We start from the raw sequence: 7,891 nt of genomic DNA, 5'->3' as shown, positions 1-7,891 counted from the left end.
TGGTAATATATGATATAATTTGTCAATCTATGGATGTGCCCCACGTTGGGCGCCATACACAATATTTCATTATTTTAACCTTAAAAAATACTAAAAATTAATTCTTTATAATAATACATCTATGAACATGAATATTTTGCCTATATAGTATCGAAAAACTTGATACTTTTAGAGATGCCTACAATTTTTATCTTCGTCGAATCCTTCTAGCTCTTCTGTATGGTAGAATAACTGAAAACTTTTGTTTTGACATTCTTTTTCTTGTCCTCCATGTAGTCAGTAGTAAAAATAACATTTGTTACCGGCCCCTCTCATCGAAATAAACTTCTCTAAGTAGTTAAGTCTTTAGAGTGAGAAATCATCTGAGAAATCAGAGAAAAAAATTCCCCAAAAGATCAAGAACAGCAGCAGCAGTAACATTATCATCGTCGCCAACCTCTTGCCTCGGCCACCTCATAGTCATCACCATCCAAAGATCGTTCCCGAGAACATTCCAAGGACAAATCCGCCAGAGAACGAAAGCAAAAGGCCCCAAAGACCCCAGAGGTCATTAGCAAAACCCATGAGCATGTCTATGGTCTGAAGTCGGCCATTACAAAGACCCCAACGAAGTGGATTTTTTAAAATTATTTTTTCAAGGTCCCAGGCAAGGCTATATAAGGCGTAGGTTTTTTTTATTATATTTTGTGACTTATGCTATTTTCCTTTTTATCTCGAATGCACAACAAAATTATGAAAACAAAATCAAATAATTAATAACTATATGATATAGAATAGCAACAACAACAACAATGAATACTATATGTTACCAACAACAATATTTAAGGCTAGAATCACAAATCAAAAATGCCCAAAATGTGGCAAAATCAGAGAACCCATTTTTTGTAGAGAAGATCGGAGACACTCACTCTCTCTCAATCTCATAGCTAACATAACCTTAATATTTAGCCAACAACTAGCCACCTTTGTTATTGTTTTGCTGTTATCAGTTTTAGCCTTTCAGGTATTCATTTTTTTTTTCTTTTTGTGGTTTTGTTATCAGACCCCGGCCATTGGCAGTCCGTAAAGCCTGCTGTTATCAGTTCAGCAGCGATAAAAAGTTCGAGATACTGTATTTGTATTGGAATCCATGTAGTTAAAGAGATACTCGTACATTTGTTCTTTAACTATATTTTTATAACAGAAAATATTAGCTCCGATATAGGCAGGTGATGGTTAATTCGTATTACCCAAAAAAGCGGGTATTACTCACAGACGATTAGATTTTATTTCGATAAATTTTTTTCTTCAAATTTTTAGAAACTGAATCATCTGAAGGGACTTTTTGGCAATATTTTTTTGGAAAGTAATTTTTCACTATTTGATAATTATCATGGCATTGATGTAACGACCTGCTGATAAGCCGAAAATCACAATGAAGAAGCTATGCGTATTTTTATAAGATAAAAAAAGATTTATTTGTTTAACAAAAAAATCTCCATGTGACAGATGATTATTTAACACAGACAATGAGGTGGGATAAAAGTATGTTTCTAAATATTTTTAAAAAATCCACGCCTTGTGTTAGGCCCTCAAAAAATATTTAAAAAAAATCCACGACCTGTGTTAGGACCTCAAAATTTTTTTTAAAAATATTTTTTTAAAAAATCCACGCCTTGCTATAGGCCCTCAAAAATATTTTTAAAAAATCCACGCCTTGCTATAGGCCCTCAACAATATTTTTAAAAAATCCACGCCTTGCTATAGGCCCTCAAAAATATTTTTAAAAAATCCACGCCTTGCTATAGGCCCTCAAAAATATTTTTTAAAAAAATCCACGCCTTACTATAGGCCCCTGCTATCTACGCCTTGCTATAGGCCCTCAAAAATATTTTTTAAAAAAATCCACGCCTTACTATAGGCCCCTGCTATCTACGCCTTGCTATAGGCCCTCAAAAATATTTTTTAAAAAATCCACGCCTTGCTATAGGCCCTTGCTATCTAAGCATTGCTATAGGCCCTCAAAAATATTTTTTAAAAAATCCACGCCTTGCTATAGGCCCTCAAAAATATTTTTTAAAAAATCCACGCCTTGCTATAGGCCCTCAAAAATATTTTTTAAAAAATCCACGCCTTGCTATAGGCCCTCAAAAATATTTTTTAAAAAATCCACGCCTTGCTATAGGCCCTCAAAAATATTTTTTAAAAAATCCACGCCTTGCTATAGGCCCTCAAAAATATTTTTTAAAAAATCTACGCCTTGCTATAGGCCCTCAAAAATATTTTTTAAAAAATCCACGCCTTGTTATAGGCCCTCAAAAAATATTTTTTTTATATCCACGCCTTGTTATAGGCAGTCAAAAATATTTTTAAAAAATCCACGCCTTGTTATAGGCCCTCAAAAAATATTTTTTTTAAATCCACGCCTTGTTATAGGCAGTCAAAAATATTTTTAAAAAATCCACGCCTTGTTGTAGGCAGTCAAAAATATTTTTAAAAAATCCACGCCTTGCTATAGGCCGTCAAAAATATTTTTAAAAAATCCACGCCTTGCTATAGGCCCTCAAAAATATTTTTTAAAAAAATCCACGTCTTGCTATAGGCCCTCAAAAATATTTTTAAAAAATCCATGCCTTGCTATAGGCCCTCAAAAATATTTTTAAAAAATCCACGCCTTGCTATAGGCCCTCAAAAAATGTTTTTTTTTTAAATCCACGCCTTGCTATAGGCCCTCAAAAATATTTTTAAAAAATCCACGCCTTGCTATAGGCCCTCAAAAATATTTTTAAAAAATCCACGCCTTGCTATAGGCCCTCAAAAATATTTTTAAAAAATCCACGCCTTGCTATAGGCCCTCAAAAATATTTTTAAAAAAAATCCACGCCTTGCTATAGGCCCTCAAAAATATTTTTAAAAAATCCACGCCTTCCTATAGGCAGTCAAAAAATATTTTTAAAAAATCCGCGCCTTCCTATAGGCAGTCAACAAATATTTTTAAAAAATCCACGCCTTCCTATAGGCAGTCAAAAAATATTTTTAAAAAATCCGCGCCTTCCTATAGGCAGTCAAAAAATATTTTTAAAAAATCCACGCCTTCCTATAGGCAGTCAAAAAATATTTTTAAAAAATCCACGCCTTGCTACAGGCCCTCAAAAATTTTTTTTAAAAAAATTCACGCCTTGCTATAGGCCCTCAAAAATATTTAAAAAAAAATCCACGCCATGCTATAGGCCCTCAAAAGTATTTTTTAAAAAAATTCACGCCTTGCTATAGGCCCTCAAAAATATTTTTTAAAAAAATCCACGCCTTGCTATAGGCCCTCAATAATATTTTTTAAAAAATCCACGCCTTGCTAAAGGCCCTCAAAAATATTTTTTAAAAAATCCACGCCTTGCTATAGGCCATCAAAAACGTTTTTTAAAAATCCACGCCTTGCTATAGGCCCTCAAAAATATTTTTAAAAAATCCACGCCTTGCTATAGGCCCTCAAAAATATTTTTAAAAAATCCACGCCTTGCTATAGGCCCTCAAAAATATTTTTAAAAAATCCACGCCTTGCTATAGGCCCTCAAAAATGTTTTTTAAAAATCCACGCCTTGCTATAGGCCCTCAAAAATATTTTTTAAAAAATCCACGCCTTGCTATAGGCCCTCTAAAATATTTTTAAAAAATCCACGCCTTGCTATAGGCCCTCAAAAATATTTAAAAAAAAATCCGCGCCTTGCTATAGGCCCTCAAAAATATTTTTAAAAAATCCACGCCTTGCTCTAGGCCGTCAAAAATATTTTTAAAAAATCCACGCCTTGCTATAGGCCGTCAAAAATATTTTTAAAAAATCCACGCCTTGCTATAGGCCGTCAAAAATATTTTTAAAAAATCCACGCCTTGCTATAGGCCGTCAAAAATATTTTTAAAAAATCCACGCCTTGCTGTAGGTCCTCAAAAATATTTTTAAAAAATCCACGCCTTGCTATAGGCCGTCAAAAATATTTTTAAAAAATCCACGCCTTGCTATAGGCCGTCAAAAATATTTTTAAAAAATCCACGCCTTCCTATAGGCCGTCAAAAAATATTTTTAAAAAATCCACGCCTTCCTATAGGCCGTCAAAAAATATTTTTTTAAAAAATCCACGCCTTGCTATAGGCCCTCAAAAATATTTTTTTAAAAAATCCACGCCTTGCTAAAGGCCCTCAAAAATATTTTTTAAAAAATCCACGCCTTGCTATAGGCCCTCAAAAATATTTTTAAAAAATTCACGCCTTGCTATAGGCCCTCAAAAATATTTTTAAAAAATCCACGCCTTGCTATAGGCCCTCAAAAATATTTTTTAAAAATTTACGCCTTGCTATAGGCCCTCAAAAATATTTTTAAAAAATTCACGCCTTGCTATAGGCCCTCAAAAATATTTTTAAAAAATCCACGCCTTGCTATAGGCCCTCAAAAATATTTTTAAAAAACCCACGCCTTCCTATCCACGCATTGCTATAGGCCCTCAAAAATATTTTTTTAATAAATTCCCTATTAAAAGTCCTTAAAAAAACACTTTTTTTTAATTTTTTAAATTTTATTTAATTTTTATTTTTAGAATAAATTTTTTTACAAAATTTTCTTTTCAGATTTCATTGCTCATATCACTAAGTTTACTAAGCTTGCAAGAATATGATGCGTGGTCTGGTCGAGTGAACTATACAGAGGAGCACTTGGGAACGGAGCCTCCATTTTGGATAAAGATTCCGATTACATTTTTCCCCCATTTAAATTTGTTGAATATAATTTAAAATTAAATAGTCAAATTTTCAAATCTACATTAAAAACAAAAATATTAGAATGAAAATCTAAAAAAAAAACTGTGTTTTTATTTACCAAGGAAATGTTAGGGCAAGTCCATCTGGTAGGTCAGTCACTCTCTTTGTGACGTCACTCAAAAAATCAAAACAAAAAAATCGCTTTTTTCTTTCAAATTTCCCAAAAATACCAGGCGCCCAGCATAAAATAGTAAGTAGCCAGAACCGAAAAAAATTAATTGCAAAAAAAATTTGGTCTGGCAACACCGTGCAAACAAAAAAATCAAAGCATACTTTCAGGCGCCTATTTTTATTCGCCTAAACGGAAATTTCATTCTGGCAATGCCGTACTAAAAGTTGCCGTTACAAAATGCAGAGAATACTTTCAGGAGCGTGATTATTTTTGAATTTTTTGTCAACCTACTACTGGGCATAAATTTCTGGGCGCCTGGTATTTTTCAGAAATTTTAAGGAAAAAAACGAAATTTTCATGGGAGAGTGATGATGACGTCAGATGTATGAGGGGAGTTAAGGCGATTTTTTAAAAATATATTTTTGAGGCGTGGATTTTTTAAAAAAAATATTTTGGGGAGTGGCAATAAAAAAAAATATTTTTGAGGCGTGGATTTTTTTTTTAAAAAATACTTTTGAAGCGTCGATTTTTTTAAAAAAATGTATTTTTGAGACGTGGATTTTTTTTAAAAAAATATTTTTGAAGCATGGATTTAAAAAAAAATGCTTTTGAGGCGAGGATTTTTAAAAAAATATTTTTGAGGCGTGGATTTTTAAAAAAAATATTTTGAGGCGTGGATTTTTAAAAAAAATATTCTTGAGGTGTGGATTTAAAAAAAAATATTCTTGAGGTGTGGATTTAAAAAAAAATATTTTTGGATTTTTCAAAAAAATATTTTTGAGGCTTGGATTTTTTAAAAAATATTTTTGAGGCTTGGATTTTTTAAAAAATATTTTTGAGGCTTGGATTTTTTACAAAATATTTTTGAGGAGTGGATTTTTTAAAAATATCGAATTTTTAAAAAATATCGATTTAAAAAAAATAATTTTGAAACGTGGATTTAAAAAGAATATTTTTGAGACGTGGATTTTTTTTAGGAAAATATTTTTGAGGCATGTATTTTTTAAAAAAATGCTTTTGAGGCGAGGATTTTTAAAAAAATATTATTGAGGCGTGGATTTTTCAAAAAATATTTTTGAAGCGTGGATTTAAAAAAAAATATTCTTGAGGTGTGGATTTAAAAAATATATATTTTTGAGGCGTAGATTTTTTAAAAAAATATTTTTGAGGCTTGGATTTTTTAAAAATATATTTTTGAGGATTGGATTTGAGGCGTGGATATTTTTGAAAAATATTTTTTCAAAAACTATTTGAGGCGTGGATTTTTTAAAAAAAATTTGAGGCGTTGATTTTATATAAAAAATTTTGAGGCGTTGATTTTTAAAAAAAAATATTTTTGGGGAGTGGTATATTAAAAAAAATATTTTTGAGGCGTGGATTTTTTTTAAATACTTTTGAGGCGTGGATTTTTTTTAAATACTTTTGAGGCGTCGATTTTTTTAAAAAAATATATATTTTTGAGACCTGGATTTTTTTTAAAAAAATATTTTTGAGGCATGGATTTTTTAAAAAAAAATGCTTTTGAGGCGTGGATTTTTTAAAAAAATATTTGTGGGGAGTGGATTTTTCAAAAAAAATATTTTTGAGGCGAGGATTTGTAAAAAAAATATTCTTGAGGTGTGGATTTAAAAAAAATATTTTTGGATTTTTCAAAAAAATACTTTTGAGGCTTGGATTTTTTAAAAAAAAATTTTTGAGGAGTGGATTTTTTAAAAATATCGAATTTTTAAAAAATATAGATTTTTTAAAAAAAATATTCTTGAGGTGTGGATTTAAAAAATATATATTTTTTAAAAAAAAAATATTTTTGAGGCGTGGATTTTTTAAAAAAATATATTTTTGAGGCGTGGATTTTTTAAAAAAGGCGTGGACCTACAGACAGGCGTGGATTTTTTAACAAAAGGCGTGGATTTTTAAAAAAAAGGCGTGGATTATTTAAAAAAGGCGTGGATTTTTTTAAAAAAAGGCGTGGATTTTTTAAAAAAGGCGTGGATTGTTTAAAAAACTATATTTTTGAGGCGTGGATTTTTTAAAAAAAGGCATGGATTTTTTAAAAATATATATATTTTTGAGGGGTGGATTTTTTAAAAAAATATATTTTTGAGGCGTGGATTTTTTAATACTTTTGAGTCGTGGATTTTTTAAGAAAATATTTTTGAGGCGTGGATTTTTTAATATTTTTGAGGCGAGGATTTTTTAAAAATATTTTTGAGGCTTGGATTTTATAAAAAAATATTTTTAAGGCGTGGATTTTTTAAAAAAATATTTTTAAGGCGTGGATTTTTTAAAAAAATATTTTCAAGACGTGGATTTTTTAAAAAAATATTTTTAAGGCGTGGATTTTTTAAAAAAATATTTTTAAGGCGTGGATTTTTTAAAACATACTCATAAGGCGTTGTTTTTTTTTAAAGCATACACATAAGGTGCAGGGATTTTTTAAAGCATACCCATAAGGCGTGGATTTTTTAAAAAAATATTTTCAAGGCGTGGATTTTTTAAAAAAAAAATTTTTGAGGCATGGATTTTTTAAAAAAAAAAATTTTTGAGGCGTGGATTTTTTAAAAAAATATTTTTGAGGCGTGGATTTTTTTAAAAAAATATTTTTAAGGCGTGGATTTTTTAAAAAAAAATTTTTAAGGCGTGGATTTTTTAAAAAAATATTTTTAAGGCGTGGATTTTTTAAAAAAATATTTTCAAGGCGTGGATTTTTTAAAAAAATATTTTCAAGGCGTGGATTTTTTAAAAAAAATATTTTTAAGGCGTGGATTTTTTAAAAATGTTATTTTCAAGATCCTATAGTAGGCGAGGATTTTTTAAAATTATTTTTTCAAGGTCCTATAGTAGGCGTGGGCCTATTAAAAGCGTGGATTTTTAAAAAAATATTTTTTCAAGGGCCTATAGTAGGCGTGGATTTTAAAAAAAAATATTTTTTCAAGGCCATTTAGAAGGCGAGAACTTTAAAACAAATATGTTCGTGTTTTAATAAAAATGCGA

This window comes from Musca vetustissima, unplaced genomic scaffold, assembly GCF_032173495.1.
Source record: "Musca vetustissima isolate MV318-11 ecotype Yass unplaced genomic scaffold, APGP_CSIRO_Mvet_v1 utg4338, whole genome shotgun sequence".
NCBI classification, from domain to species: Eukaryota; Metazoa; Arthropoda; class Insecta; order Diptera; family Muscidae; genus Musca; species Musca vetustissima.
The sequence above is the reverse complement of the archived record's forward strand: the minus strand, read 5'-3'. Positions refer to the sequence as shown.